The following is a 15,012-nucleotide window of genomic DNA, read 5'->3' on the forward strand; positions in this document are numbered from 1 at the left end:
CCACAATGGTTGAACTAATTTACACTCCCACCAACAGTGTAAAAGTGTTCCTTTTTCTCCACATCCTCTCCAGCATCTGTTGTCTCCAGATTTTTTAATGATCGCCATTCTAACTGGCGTGAGATGGTATCTCAATGTGGTTTTGATTTGCATCTCTCTGATGACCAGTGATGATGAGCATTTTTTCACATGATTGTTGGCCTCATATATGTCTTCTTTCATAAAGTGTCTGTTCATATCCTTTGCCCACTTTTGAATGGGCTTGTTTGTTTTTTTCCTGTAAATCCATTTGAGTTCTTTGTAAATTCTGGATATCAGCCCTTTGTCAGATGGGTAAACTGCAAAAATTTTTTCCCATTCTGTTGGTTGCCGATCCACTCTAGTGACTGTTTCTTTTGCCGTGCAGAAGCTGTGGAGTTTGATTAGGTCCCATTTGTCTATTTTGGCTTTTGTTGCCAATGCTTTTGGTGTTTTGTTCATGAAGTCCTTGCTTACTCCTATGTCCTGGACAGTTTTGCCTAGATTTCCTTCTAGGGTTTTTATCGTGCCAGGTCTTATGTTTAAGTCTTTAATCCATCTGGAGTTAATTTTAGTGTAAGGTGTCAGGAAGGGGTTCAGTTTCTGCTTTCTGCACATGGCTAGCCAGTTTTCCCAACACCATTTGTTAAACATGGAATCCTTTCCCCCTTGCTTGTTTTTGTCAGGTTTATCAAAGATTGTATAGTTGTAGATATGTTGTGTTGCCTCCGGTGTCTCTGTTTTGTTCCATTGGTCTATAACTCTGTTTTGGTACCAGTACCATGCTGTTTTGATTACTGTAGCCTTGTAGTAGAGTTTGAAATCCGGTAGTGTGATGCCTTCCGCTGTGTACTTTTTGCTTAGAATTGACTTGGCTATGCGGGCTCTCTTTTGGTTCCATATGAAGTTCATGGTGGTTTTTTCCAGTTCTGTGAAGAAAGTCAATGGTAGCTTGATGGGGATAGCATTGATTCTGTAAATTACTTTGGGCAGTATAGCCATTTTCACGATATTAATTCTTCCTAACCATGAACATGGAATGTTTCTCCATCTGTTTGTGTCCTCTCTGATTTCGTTGAGCAGTGGTTTGTAGTTCTCCTTGAAGAGGTCCCTTACGTTCCTTGTGAGTTGTATTCCAAGGTATTTTATTCTTTTTGTAGCAATTGTGAATGGCAGTTCGTTCTTGATTTGGCTTTCTTTAAGTCTGTTATTGGTGTAGACGAATGCTTGTGATTTTTGCACATTGATTTTATATCCTGAGACTTTGCTGAAGTTGCTTACCAGTTTCAGGAGTTTTTGGGCTGAGACAATGGGGTCTTCTAGATATACTATCATGTCGTCTGCAAATAGAGACAATTTGGCTTCCACCTTTCCTATTTGAATACCCTTTATTTCTTTTTCTTGCCTGATTGCTCTGGCTAGAACTTCCAGTACTCTTTTGAATAGGAGTGGTGAGAGAGGGCATCCTTGTCTAGTGCCAGGTTTCAAAGGGAATGCTTCCAGTTTTTGCCCATTCAGTATGATATTGGCTGTTGGTTTGTCATAAATAGCTTTTAATACTTTGAGATACGTTCCATCGATACCGAGTTTATTGAGGGTTTTTAGCATAAAGGGCTGTTGAATTTTGTTGAATGCCTTCTCTGCATCAACTGAGATAATCATGTGGTTTTTCTTTTTGGTTCTGTTTATGTGGTGAATTACGTTTATAGACTTGCGTATGTTGAACCAGCCTTGCCTCCCCGGGATGAATCCTACTTGATCATGATGAATAAGTTTTTTGATTTGCTGTTGCAATCGGCTTGCCAATATTTTATTGAAGATATTTTTATCTATGTTCATCATGGATATTGGCCTGAAGTTTTCTTTTCTTGTTGGGTCTCTGCCGGGTTTTGGTATCAGAATGATGTTGGTCTCGTAAAATGATTTGGGAAGGCTTCCCTCTTTTTGGATTGTTTGAAATAGTTTTAGAAGGAATGGTACCAGCTACTCTTTGTGTGTCTGGTAGAATTCGGCTGTGAATCCGTCTGGACCTGGGCTTTTATTGAGTGGTAGGCTCTTATTGCTGCCTCGACTTCTGACCTTGTTATTGGTCTATTCATAGTTTCAGCTTCCTCCTGGTTTAGGCTTGGGAGGACACAGGAGTCCAGGAATTTATCCATTTCTTCCAGGTTTACTAGTTTATGTGCATAGTGTTGTTTGTAATATTCTCTGATGATGGTTTGAATTTCTGTGGAATCTGTGGTGATTTCCCCTTTATCATTTTTATTGCATCTATTTGGTTGTTCTCTCTTTTCTTTTTAATCAATCTGGCTAGTGGTCTGTGTATTTTGTTGATCTTTTCAAAAAACCAGCTCTTGGATTTATTGATTTTTTGAAGGGTTTTTCGTGTCTCAATCTCCTTCAGTTCAGCTCTGATCTTAGTTATTTCTTGTCTCCTGCTGGGTTTTGAGTTTTTTTTGATCTTGCTCCTCTGGCTCTTTCAATTTTGATGATAGGGTGTCAATTTTGGATCTCTCTATTCTCCTCATATGGGCACTTATTGCTATATACTTTCCTCTAGAGACTGCTTTAAATGTGTCCCAGAGGTTCTGGCATGTTGTGTCTTCATTCTCATTGGTTTCGAAGAACTTCTTTATTTCTGTCTTCATTTCATTGTTTACCCAGTCAACATTCAAGAGCCAGTTGTTCAGTTTCCATGAAGCTGTGTGGTTCTGGGTTGGTTTCTGTATTCTGAGTTCTAACTTGCTTGCACTATGGTCTGAGAGGCTGTTTGTTATGATTTCAGTTGTTTTGCATTTGTTGAGCAGTGCTTTACTTCCAATTATGTGGTCAATTTTAGAGTAGGTATGATGTGGTACTGAGAAGAATGTGTATTCTGTGAATTTGGGGTGGACAGTTCTGTAAATGTCTATCAGGTTCGCTTGCTCCAGGTCTGAGTTCAAGCCCTAGATATCCTTGTTGATTTTCTGTCTGGTTGATCTGTCTAATATTGACAGTGGAGTGTTAAAGTCTACCACTATTATTGTGGGGGAGTCTAAGTCTCTTTGTAAGTCATTAAGAACTTGCCTTATATATCTGGGTGCTCCTGCATTGGGTCCATATATGTTCAGGATCGTTAGCTCTTCTTGTTGTATCGATCCTTTTACCAGTATGTAATGGCCTTCTTTGTCTCTTTTGATCTTTGTTGCTTTAAAGTCTATTTTATCAGAGATGAGAATTGCAACTCCTGCTTTTTCTTGCTCTCCATTTGCTTGGTAAATCTTCCTCCATCTCTTTATTTTGAGCCTTTGTGTATCCTTGCATGTGAGATGGGTTTCCTGGATACAGCACACTGATGGGTTTTGGATTTTCATCCAATTTGCCAGTCTGTGTCTTTTGATTGGTGCATCTAGTCCATTTACATTTAGGGTTAATATTGTTTTGTGTGAATTTGATACTGCCATTTTGATGCTAAGTGGCTGTTTTGCCTGTTAGTTGTTGTAGATTCTTCATTATGTTGATGCTCTTTAGCATTTGGTGTGATTTTGGAATGGCTGGTACTGGTTGTTCCTTTCTATGTGTAGTGCCTCTTTCAGGAGCTCTTGTAAAGCAGGCCTGGTGGTGACAAAATCTCTGAGTACTTGCTTGTTCACAAAGGATTTTATTTTTCCTTCACTTCTGAAGCTCAGTTTGGCCGGATATGAAATTCTGGGTTGAAAGTTCTTTTCCTTACGAATGTTGAATATTGGCCCCCACTCTCTTCTGGCTTGTAGTGTTTCTGCAAGCCAGAATAAATAATAATAATTTATTATTAAATAAATTAATATTTTATTAATTTATTAAATTAATAAAAAAAATAAATAATAATAATAACTCATATTCTGGCTGTCTCTCAAACCAGAAGACTTTTTGGAGCTCTGCGTCCTTGCCTCCTTGGTAATTCTGAATACCCAAAGGAAGGATTAAGTCCTCAAAAACCACTGATATTGCCAGTTTCTCTCCTCTGGCCACACCCACTGCTGGGCCCTCCAGTGCTCACTGAGCCCAGGGAGATTCTCACTGATGGCAGCAGCAGGCCATCTGGAGCAACCGCTGTCATCACTCCAGCTACAGCAGAGAGGCACAGCCAGAGCTGCACGCTCCATAGGGCTGGTGAGAGCTGGCAGAAGCTGGTGACATGCAGAAGCCCCGCAATGCTGAGTTGGGGAGGGAGCTCCCCAGGTGCTGCTGCAGCTGTGCAAGCCATGGTCGCAGACCTGGGCATCCTTGTGCTCTTGAGGCCCAGGAACAGGCAGGAGCCCTACCCTCCTGGGCACAGCTGCAGCTGCCCAAACCATGGCTGTAGACCTGAGCCTCATGCTCCATAAAGCAGGCAGAAGCCCTACCACACTGGCACAGCTGCAGCCACCCAAGCTGTGGCTACAGAGTCAGGCATCTCTCACTCTTGGGGGCCCTGGAAGACAACCCTACCCTTGCAGGCTCAGAAGTGGCTGCTCCTACTGTCTGGTTTCTCCCTGCTGTTGGCACTGGCTCCAACCTCAGAGCAAAGTTGGGGCCAAGCTTGGGTACTGTCACTGTCTGGCTGGGTGTGCACACGCTCAGGACAATGCTGACATGCCAACACCCTGCCACCTCGGCCCTCTCTTGACTTTGGATACCAAAAAGCATAGGAGGGGTTGCTAGGGGGAACTGATGGCAGTTCAGCACTGGCCTGTAGGCTTCCCTTGGCACCTACAGCCTGGGCACCATAAATGGCATCAGGAGGCAGAAAGGTTCCTGGGAAAAAGTGGGAGGGTTCCTGGTGAAGCTCCACCTTCATGCCAGGGAGGGCCTGAAGACTGGGGGTCTTGCTGCCAGTCCCGTGGACCAGAGTAGGACCTTGTGATGCCTTTACTAGGCCCACTCATCGTCACCCATGGACCAATTGACATGCACTTCCTCCCCTCTGTGGTGCTCCCCTGGGCTCAGCCAGAGCTGAGCAGATGTTGGGATGATCAGCTGCAGAGGATCAATCCACTCCAGGGCCTCCTTTCTGCTGAGAGTTGTGCAGACAGTGGGATAATCAGCTGCAGAGAGAAGCTACCCTATCTGCTGACAGCTGGACACTTGTCGGGATTACTTGCCTAGCAGAGAGGAGATACCCTGTCTTCTAGGAGCTAAACACTCATTGGCACACCCTGGCTGCAAGAAGGAGCTTCCCCAGAAGGTTTCCTCTGAGCTGTTCTTTGCTCAATAAAGCTCCTCATTGTCTTGCTCACCCTTAACTTGTATCCATACCTCATTCTTCCTGACCACAGGACAAGAACTTGGGACCCACCAAATGGTTAGGGTAAAAGAACTAGGACATGACACAAAAAGGGCTGAGACCTGCCCCTTGCTCACCACATTGTAGGTGAAGAGAAGGAAACAAGACCTGTGGCCCTCCAAGACCTGAGAGCTCCCAGATCCAGGTCTGTGACTCCCTCTTTGAGGTCCTGTGGTTTCTGGCATCGGCAAGCTTCTGGGCACCACTGTGTTACTTGGTGACAGCCATGGAAGCTGCTTGTGGTGCACCTGGTCCAGTTGCAGCCTCGCAGAGCTGGCATCCTTGCCAGCACCTGGAGCTGCATGCCCTGCTGCAGCAGCTGGCATGTCTGACTTTGCACAGTGGCTGGACCCCATGCTTACTCACACGCTGTCCTCCCACCATTCCACACCTGACTTTCCCTTGGCAGGCATGAGAGCGAGAGTAGTAGCATAAGCCACGTGCAGCCTGCCAGGCCAGGTGGTCAGAACAAGCTCAAATGAATCTGAGCAAAACTTGGGCAAAGATACCACTGGCCATGGGTTTCTGGCCAGAAAGACAATACCCCAAAGAGCTAATGACATCACCATGGTGCCTGCTGCCAGCTGGTGCTCCTGGAGGGCCGCAATCCCTACTGCACCCCTGCTGTCTGCTGGCACTGCTTAGCCTCTGCTGGGGTACCTGCTACTGTCCCTGGAGATGCTGGGCTGGTGCCTGGCATTTGTCCTTTTCTTTCCCTAAGAATGCTAGTTTTCTTGGTGCCTCCCGGAGTACATATCAGATTGTTCTGGATGTCCCACTGTCCTGAAGCCACACTTCAGTCTGTGCAGGAGCAGAGGAGACTCCTCCCACTTTCTAGTAGTTCTGGTGCATGAATGTACACAGCATTCCAATGCTGTGCCTTGGTTTTACTCTCAGTCATCTCTGTAATTGGGGCAATCTGAATCTTGAACTTGAAGGAATAGGTGAAGTTTAACAGATTCAGAGAGGAAATGAAGATTCTAGCTGTTCTCCAAAGTATACTTCCTCACTGGTGACCCAGGTGTTTGCAGATCAAGGTCAAGAGTTTTACCCTCAGGATTTTTTTTCCAGGAGGTTTCTTATAGCCTGGTCTCTCTGGGCATAAAACAGGGAAGGACACAGATTAGACTTGGTTGTGGGTGTACATGATGTGGCCATTTAGACTGAAATGCTGTGGTCAGAGGAGAGAAACTAGAGTTTCTCTAATAGAGATAGGAAATGTAGCACCTGCTGAACCTTTATTCTGTCATTTAGAAAAGAAAGCATGGGCTTCTAGAACAACCAGGGACTGAGACAATTCCCCACAGAAGTGTCAGGCTCCATGAGTTACCAGAATATTAATCAATTTCATGCTTTGTCCGTGCAGGTGTCTCTGTCTGGAAAACCCTTCACCCTTTTGTTTCTCTGATTAATGTTGATTTTTCTTTGAAAGCCCAGATTAAATGCTAATTCCTTCATGAAGGCTTTCCCCTGAAAATTAGCCAATAGTACATTGTAGTACTCCTCTATTGTCGGTGATATGTCCATGCAACCATACACACACACACACACACACACACACACGTGTGCACTCATGAACAGGATTTCTTACAGAGAACTTCAGTAATAGCAACAGCAAAAATTCATTAACAAAAGTTATTACTTTCCACTTATTGAGAGCCCCTGCTAAGCATCTCATGTGCACTGTGTGAGTTCATCTCTGCAACAGCACTCACTATTATTCATCTTATTTTGCAGTGGATAAAACTGAAGCCTCAGAAGTTTAAATCAGTCACCTAAAATCATACAGCTGGAGGCTTATTCCAGCGTTTTGTATTTGGACAATCCTAGGGCTTCCAGAATTAGCCCCTAGACATCATACCAGTGGTGGAAAAGAAAGTGACATGAGTAGAGACAGCTCATGAACGCAGTGGTGGCCAAGAGCTTCCTCCTCAGCACTTCTTGGTCTGGCTCCCAAAGGGTGCCAAGGCGTGCTTGTTCCAATGCTACTGAACATCTCCTCCTGTCATGCACACGGTCGCCCTGACTCAAACATGAGCACTTCGCCTTGTGATAATCTTGCTATACACAGGCTGCTTGTTAGAAGGTACAGCGAATACCATCTTGTAGAATCTGTTGGTTTCCTGATATTTAGATTTTCTTCAATTTTTGGTCTTCATCTGATCAAAGCACTACTAAATCATCATAGGCATAAATAGTCTCTGTAAGAAACACACTGAATAATGTATTTAACAGCATCAGCAGTCTGTTTCCTTTCTGAATACTCTCTCCCATTAAATCCCAGATCCAGCAGAAGTAAGCTCAATCCTATGCAGGCTGCAGGCCCCACTCCTGCAACCAACTGTGTATATAACTGGTCAGACTGCTGGAAACTCTCGGCAGGACAGATTGACTGGTCAGACTGCTGGAAACTTTCAGCAGGAAGGATTGGAGTTGCTCTCAGAGCTGTTCTCCTGATGCTGGAAACTCTAAGCTTCGTGGCAGCCCCTGGGGCTTCTGCAGAATGACTAGACTCTCTGCTCACTTTTATCCCTGATTCTATCCACATCTGGGGTTTTATGTTCTGAGAGGAAAAGCCTATCTTGGCATCATCTAACTGCTGACTTAAATCCTGTTCATCTCTTTATTCCTTCCTGTCGGCTAGACTTGAAGAAGTTGAGTCGAATAGTGATTAAGAGCATACACTTGGGAGGAATGCTCCTTGGGCCCAAGTATCTCTCTGTCTTAGTTTCCTAATGTATAGAGAATAGAAATAAAAATAACATCTTCTTTATTAGAGTGTAAGCATGCTTAGAATATTCCAGGAATTGATAAGCAATCAATAAACATGTCTGTTGCATCTCTGTTGAAGGACGGTACTTGGGATGACTTGGCTCCACATCCGAGTCATGCTTCATATCTGTGGAGCCATCCACGCTATACTCCTGTCTCGTTTTCCCACAGTTCAGGCAGCTGCCTTCTGCTTTTTAAAATGGCCTAGACCTAAAGTAGTTCTGCTACACCCCTTTGTGACTCATTTTAAAGTGGAATTGATGATCTTCTTAGGCAGCAGGTGTATTTGTTAAACAGACTAGAACTGTCTAACATCCAGTTGAGATAAAATTGCCAAGTGTCTGTGAACCCAGTTTGCTACATCTGTTCTTCTTTGTTAGAAACCTTATCACTCAATTTCTTTGTCATCTTTTTTTGTGTGTGTTTGTGACGAACTCTCATAATATTTTATCATTGGCCTTTTCAGGCTCTGATTCCCCAAGATGCTGCAAAAAGACCAGCAACCTCATTGTCCACTATTAATGTTCGGAAGGAACTGGGGAGAATTCTGATAAGAACCATTCTCAATCTTCGGTCTCTCTGGCCTCACTAGCATTGAGGAGGCCCAGCTGAGACCACTAGACTGGTGTTGCTGGAGGGGTAATGTGCATGCTGACCATCAGCTATGATTATTGCCATTCCTAGGTTACAGATGAGGAGCCTGGGGTAAGGTAAATGCCTTTTCAAAGTCAAGCAGCTAGTAACTGAGATGAGAAGCAGCACAGCATAAGGCTTGGACCAAGGATCACCTACAGTTCCTGTCCATAGGCACTGACCATGTGATCTGGGGATAGTGGCTTAGCCCCTCAAACTTCAGTGTTCTTACCTGTTGAATTCATAATCAATAATACTCTCCTCAAAGTGCTGGCATGAGTTCTTTGTGAGATGATTCTTGTCTGTGTTTTATACAGTACCACCTGTCCTGTCACTTTCCCTGACTCTTACAGGGGCTGGCCACCCCTTACATCTGCTACTCCACAACCAGCCTTTCTTTCACCTGCCTTGTCAAATTCTTGACCCCTGCACAAATCAGAATGACTCTCTCGGTCAATACTTCCATAGTCCTTTCCTAGAACTTGGTGTCAGCACCTCATTCACTTTGCTCCATTTTTTGCCTGTCTTATCCATGAACTATGGGTCCCTGTAGGGCATGACTAAGTCATTAGCAACCTGAGTTTCTAAGTTTCGGAGTTTTTCTAACACTTGACCCTTCACAGGGGCTAAGTAGAGGAAGCATATTCTCTGACATGGGCTCAGGGATGCTGACGTTTTGCCATGTGACCTTAGGAGAGCAATGTCACCTTTGGAACTTTCATCTCCTCTTTTGTAAAATAGAACTTGTATTAGTATATCAGGGCCATTGTAACAAAATACCACAAAGTGGGTGCCTTAAAATGAGATGTATTCCCTCCCAGTTCTCGAGGCTGGATGTCTCCTGAATGCTCTGAGCGAGAATCCATTCCACATCTCTCCTAGCTTCTGTTGGTTGCCGGCCATCTTTGGCATTCTTTGCTTGAGGCAACATGCCTCCATTCTCCCAGCCTGTCCCTGTGCCCACATTTCCCTCCTAAGGACCGCGGTTATAGGATTAGGAGTCAGTCACATCCTGCATGACTTTATCTTAATTCGATTGCCTCTGCAAAGACCATATTTTCCCAAGTTCACCTTCACAGGTGCTGGGAGTTAGGAATGGAACACATCTTTTTATGGGGCACAATCAAACCACAACAGAATGAACATAAAGGATGATAATGATGATGCCTGTTATTTTGTTAATATGTGCTGTAATCTGTTATTTACATGCATTACCTCTTCACTCCTCATAAAGGTTGTGTTACTATTTCCAGTTTACAGATGAGGAAACAAAGAACCTACAGTGGTTCACTAACTTGCTCAAGGTCACACAGACAGAAAGTAGCAGAGCTGGGGTGCAAATGCGGTAGATGGCAATGCTCCCACTCAGAAGCCCTCCATCCTTCAGGAAATCACACCTCCCTTGTAGTGTGGGTGAAATGAGATAATGCACTTGAGAGTTGAAGTCTGGTGCCTGACACATGGCAGATGCTCGGCAATATGAGTTGCATTTCAATCTGTGCCACGCTTCTGTGCCACCCTGCACTTCTGTTTCCATGTCCTCACCTGGCTGCCTACTTCTCTCCATCTTTCATAAGCACATTTGGCATCCTCCCTTGGATGTCTGATTGGCATCTCAAACATTACGTGTTAGAAACAGACCTATTGATTTTCCTCTCCAAATCTGTTCCCCACCCCCAAGACTTCCCTACCTTAATAAATGGTGTTGCCATCCACAAAGTTGCTCACATCACACATCTCAGAGTTAGCTTTGTGTTTGTTCTCTCTTTCACATGTAACCCATTCTCTTCCAATATAAAGTCCTGTCCATTTTACTGCAAAATACATCCCAATTAGATCACTTCTTACCGTGCTCCCTGCAACAACCCCCGTTCGAGCTACCTTATTTCTCACCTTGACAAATGAAATAGTTCTAACTGGTTTCCCTCCAGACTTGTTCCTCTGCAGCCCATTCTCCACAAGAGGGGTTGACTAGATGATCCTTTTAAAAGGTAATTCACGCAACGGCAGCACTTCTCTTAAAGCTCTTCAATGTCTTCTCATCACATGAAGAATAAGATCCGAGGCCATGCCATGGCCACCCCAGTCTCTTAGACTCTGTCCACAACTTCCACCTCCCCTCTCGCTGCTCACTCACTCACACCACTCTACCTTTTCTCTATGCCTTGAATGTGTCAAATTCATTTCTGTCTTGGAGCTTTTGCGAGAGCCATTCTTTTTCTGCATGGAAAACTGTCTTTCCAAATGTGGTTGTCAAACATCACCTTCTGAGTCCTTCAGAGCATGTCCTTGGTTTAATCAGTGCTTCATCCCCAGGGCTTAGCACAGCGCTTGGCATACAGTAGATGTACAAGACGTATCTGTTGACCTCATGGAATGAAAGAGTTTGTGAATTCAGAGACTATTTTGCATTCATAGTCTACTATGTCTGACTTGTAGTAAGTCCACGTTAACTATGTTTAAATGAATGAATAATGTGTGTTTGTTAGATCTGGGGTTGCAGAGCAGGGGCTCAGCTAAAGTGGCCAGAATGTTTATTTCATGTTCTGCACTCAGCTTTCATGGCATAGCCACTGTCTTCAAGAAGACAAATACCTCATCATCTTCTTTCTTTCTTTCTTTTCTTCTGAGATGAAGTCTTACTCTGTTTCCCAGGCTGGAGTGCAGTGGTGTGATCTTGGCTTACTACAACTTCTGCCTCCCAAGCTCAAGTGATTCTCCTGCCTCAGCCTCCTGAGTAGCTAGGATTACAGGTGCTTGCCACCATGCCTAATTTTTGTATTTTTAGTAGAGATGAGGTTTTATCACATTGGCCAGGCTGGTCTCAAACTCCTGACTTCTGGTGACCCACCCGCCTTGGCCTCCCAAAGTGCTGAGATTATAGGCGTGAGCCACCGTGCCCAGCACCTCAACATTTTCTAACTTTCTGCTAAAGGATGGTTTTTCTAATTCTCTGCTCCACGTCTGCTAGGCTGCATTTCAGTGGTAAGCAGAGGCAGGAAAACTGAAAATGGGACTGCCCTTCTTTTCGGGGAGAAGTTAGCATTTAGACTGGCTAATGCCTCCATTCCTGGCCACAGCTTGGTAATTCAGCCCTCAGCCAAACAGATGGACAATGGTACTGATGAAATGAAGATATTCATGTAAATATCATGGCACAAATTGGTGCTCAGCTGAAATAAAAGAAGGGAAACAAGATGGGTACACAGTATTAACAGCTGGGAAGATAATTTACCATATTGACGACTTCTCCCAGAAAGCTGCTATCGGAAGGACAGAGATCCAGGATCGAATTCATTTTCTTGATCAGTGAAGCTGAATGCAGAGGTGACACCTGGTACACAGAGCCTGATAAATCATACAAGTTATAAATCACCCGGCCCTGATGGGAGAATCTCGGGGGCCTTACACTGGATGCATTTACGTTGGAGAACAGGCTTTAGCAGGATTTAAGTAGTTGTGTTGTTCTCATTTATCACTTTTTCTTAGGGCCTACTATGTGTCCCTTTGCTAGGTGCTGCAACTATGAAGATAAATGTGACACAGACACTCTTCTGTGACTGTGATCTAGAGAGACAGAGTCATAATATGTATAGTCCAGGACTGTAGAGACACCCCAAGAAATGCTTACAGTGTGCCTACAAAGGAGAAAGTGGCCAGTTCTTGCACTGCATTAGGAATTCTGTAGGCTTCATAGAGAAGATAACACTTAAGGAACACGAGTAAGGGGTTCAGCAAAGATAAAGTCAATCTGGACAGAAGGAATAGCAGTGACAGTAGAATGAAGTTGAGGAGCTGTGAGTAGCAGGATAATAATGAGACTCAGAAATTTAAGGGACACACTCAGAGAAAGACTGGAGAAGTATAAAGGGTTTGGGTGTGAAAGGACTCGACAGGCAAAGGAAGTCAGACTCTCTCCTGGAAATTTTGGAGAGTCATGGCATAGTCAGGTTTGTATTCGAGAAAACAATCTCCAGACTGCATTTGAAGGATGGATTTGGGGGATAAAGAAGAGAAGAGCTATGCACGGTGGCTCACGCCTGTAAGCTCAGCACTTTTGGAGGCCGTGGTGGGCAGATCACTTGAGGTCAGGAGTTCGAGACCAGCCTGGGCAACATGATAAAACCTCATCTCTACCAAAAATACACAAATTAGCTTGGCATGGTGGCAAGTGCCTGTAATCCCAGCTACTCGAGAGACTGAGGCAAGAGAATTGCTTAAACCTGGGAGGTGGAAGTTGCAGTGAGCTGAGATCACACCATTGCATTCTAGCCTGGGTAAAAGAGCAAGACTCTGTCTCAAAAAAAAAAAAAAAAATGGATACTAGAGGCTAGAGGTAGGGAATAAAAATTAGGAGGCCAAATCAGAAGTGAGAACTGGAACTGAGGCAATAGCTGGGGAACTAAAGTGGAAAAGACCCACGCAAGAAATGTTAAGGGAGAATCATGGACAGAATGATACTACAATAGGCAGTTGGATTTGGAATGTGAGTCATGCTACACAAATGGACAAGACAGTCAAATGACATTGTCAAGGCTTAATTAAAAACATTATCCCTCAGATTGGAGGACAGGCAGGAGAAACATCTGTTTTCTGCGTTACACGGCAAATGAAACTGAAGTATTTACATTTTTCTCTCCAGTGTACTCGGCAGGTGTCTCAGGCTGTACATTCTGCCTGAGATGGGCTCCCTCTCCTGTGGCCATTGAGGACCCTCCAGTCGGCCTCTTCTTTTCGGCCTACAGACCAGCACATTTTCCTGTCAGACTCCTTTAGTTGGAAATCTCGTAGATATTCACATATACTGTGTCCAACAGTGAAAAAATACAGAGTTTGGGTTCACCTTGACCACCCCTCATGTCTCCTAACTCCCATTTTTAATCTTCTCTGATTCCTAAAGTTTCTATTCCCTAACCATAGTTTGTTTTTTTCCCCATCCCACTCTCTATTGCTGTTTCCCTTATTAATTTTCTAGTGCTCCTGTAATAAAATAATGTAAACTACATGGCTTAGAACAACTAACATTTATTCTCATGCCTGTGATCCCAGCACTTTGGGAGGCCGAGGAAGGTGGATCAAGAGATCGATGTTGAGAGATTGAGACCAGCCTGGCCAACATGGTGAAACTCCATCTCTACCAAAAATATAAAAGCTAGCAGGGCGTGGTGGCACGCACCCATAGTCCCAGCTACTTGGAAGGCTGAGACAGGAGACTCATTCGAACCCGGGAGGCAGAGGTTGCAGTGAGACGAAATTGTGCCACTCACCTCCAGCCTGGTGAAAAAGCAAGACTTCTAAAAAAAAAAAAAAAAAGACCCAAAAACAAAAAAATGAAATTTATTCTTACTGTTCTAAAGGCCAGAAGTCTGAAGCTAAGATGTGGCCAGCGCCCTGCCCTCTCGGAAGGCTCTTCCTTCTCTCTTCATGGCTTCTGGTAGGTGCTGGTCGTTATTCCAGGTATTCTTTAGCCTGCAAACACAGCACTCCAGTCTCTACCACCATTGTCACATGACCTTCTCCCTCTGTATGTCTTTGTGTCCAAACTTTCCTCTTCTTCTAAGGACTCTAGCCATTGGGTTGGAGCACACCATTGTTAGTTATGACCTCATCTTAACTGGATGACATCGCAAAGACCCTGTTTCCAAATAAGGTTGTATTCACACACACTAGTTAGGAGTTGAACTTATCTTCTCAGGGAGATTGTTCAATCCCCGACACCTTGGTTGCAACTTTCACTACCTCTTAACAAATGTAATGGCTTCCCAGGGACTCTGCTTGTGTCCAGGGTCATTTTGCCTCCAAATTCACTTTCTACTCTGCCACCAGGAGGAATTTTCTACAATATAAGTCTTGTCCTGTCATTATCTTAATTAAAACCCTTCAGTGTATTATCAAGTCAGATACCCTTTCGAGATAAGGGATTTGGTTATCTGGCCTTTACTAATCTTTCCATACTTATTTATTAAATTCTGTATTCCTGAAAAGACAAAATATTTACAGCTCCATTGGCATCAGCCTCTTTATGGTTCTGAACATTTGTTCCTTCTGTTTTCTCCGATTGAAATGTTTATCTTACCTCATCTTCCTAGTGATATCTAATATTACCTAATCTTATCCATCTCAGCTCAAGCATCAAGTCCATTAGGTACAAGGTGGCACTTCCTCCCTCTCCAGGTAGAACCAACCACTCTATTTTTTGTGTTCCTACTATTCCCAGTAGAAACTCATCACAGCCCTTGTTACACATCCTTGCACTGATCAGTTTATATAGTTATCTCCTCTGCTAGACAGTGAATGCAAAGTAC

General features: G+C 44.0%; 1 long non-coding RNA gene across 2 annotated transcripts; it reads right to left on the bottom strand.

The window, feature by feature from the left end:
• Window positions 1-2,661: 2,661 nt before the first annotated feature.
• LOC144579664 (uncharacterized) lies at window positions 2,662-14,235 on the bottom strand. Of its 2 annotated transcripts, XR_013527796.1 has the most exons (4): window positions 14,055-14,235; window positions 13,336-13,511; window positions 11,943-12,055; window positions 2,662-3,775 (listed from the first exon to the last, which is right to left on the bottom strand). It is a non-coding gene; the product is annotated as an uncharacterized LOC144579664 (long non-coding RNA). The 2 variants fall into 2 exon arrangements; XR_013527797.1 differs by lacking the exon at window positions 13,336-13,511.
• Between the last annotated feature and the right edge of the window lie 777 nt (window positions 14,236-15,012).

The sequence above is a fragment of the Callithrix jacchus genome, chromosome 16 (genome assembly GCF_049354715.1).
Source record: "Callithrix jacchus isolate 240 chromosome 16, calJac240_pri, whole genome shotgun sequence".
Classification (NCBI taxonomy): Eukaryota; Metazoa; Chordata; class Mammalia; order Primates; family Cebidae; genus Callithrix; species Callithrix jacchus.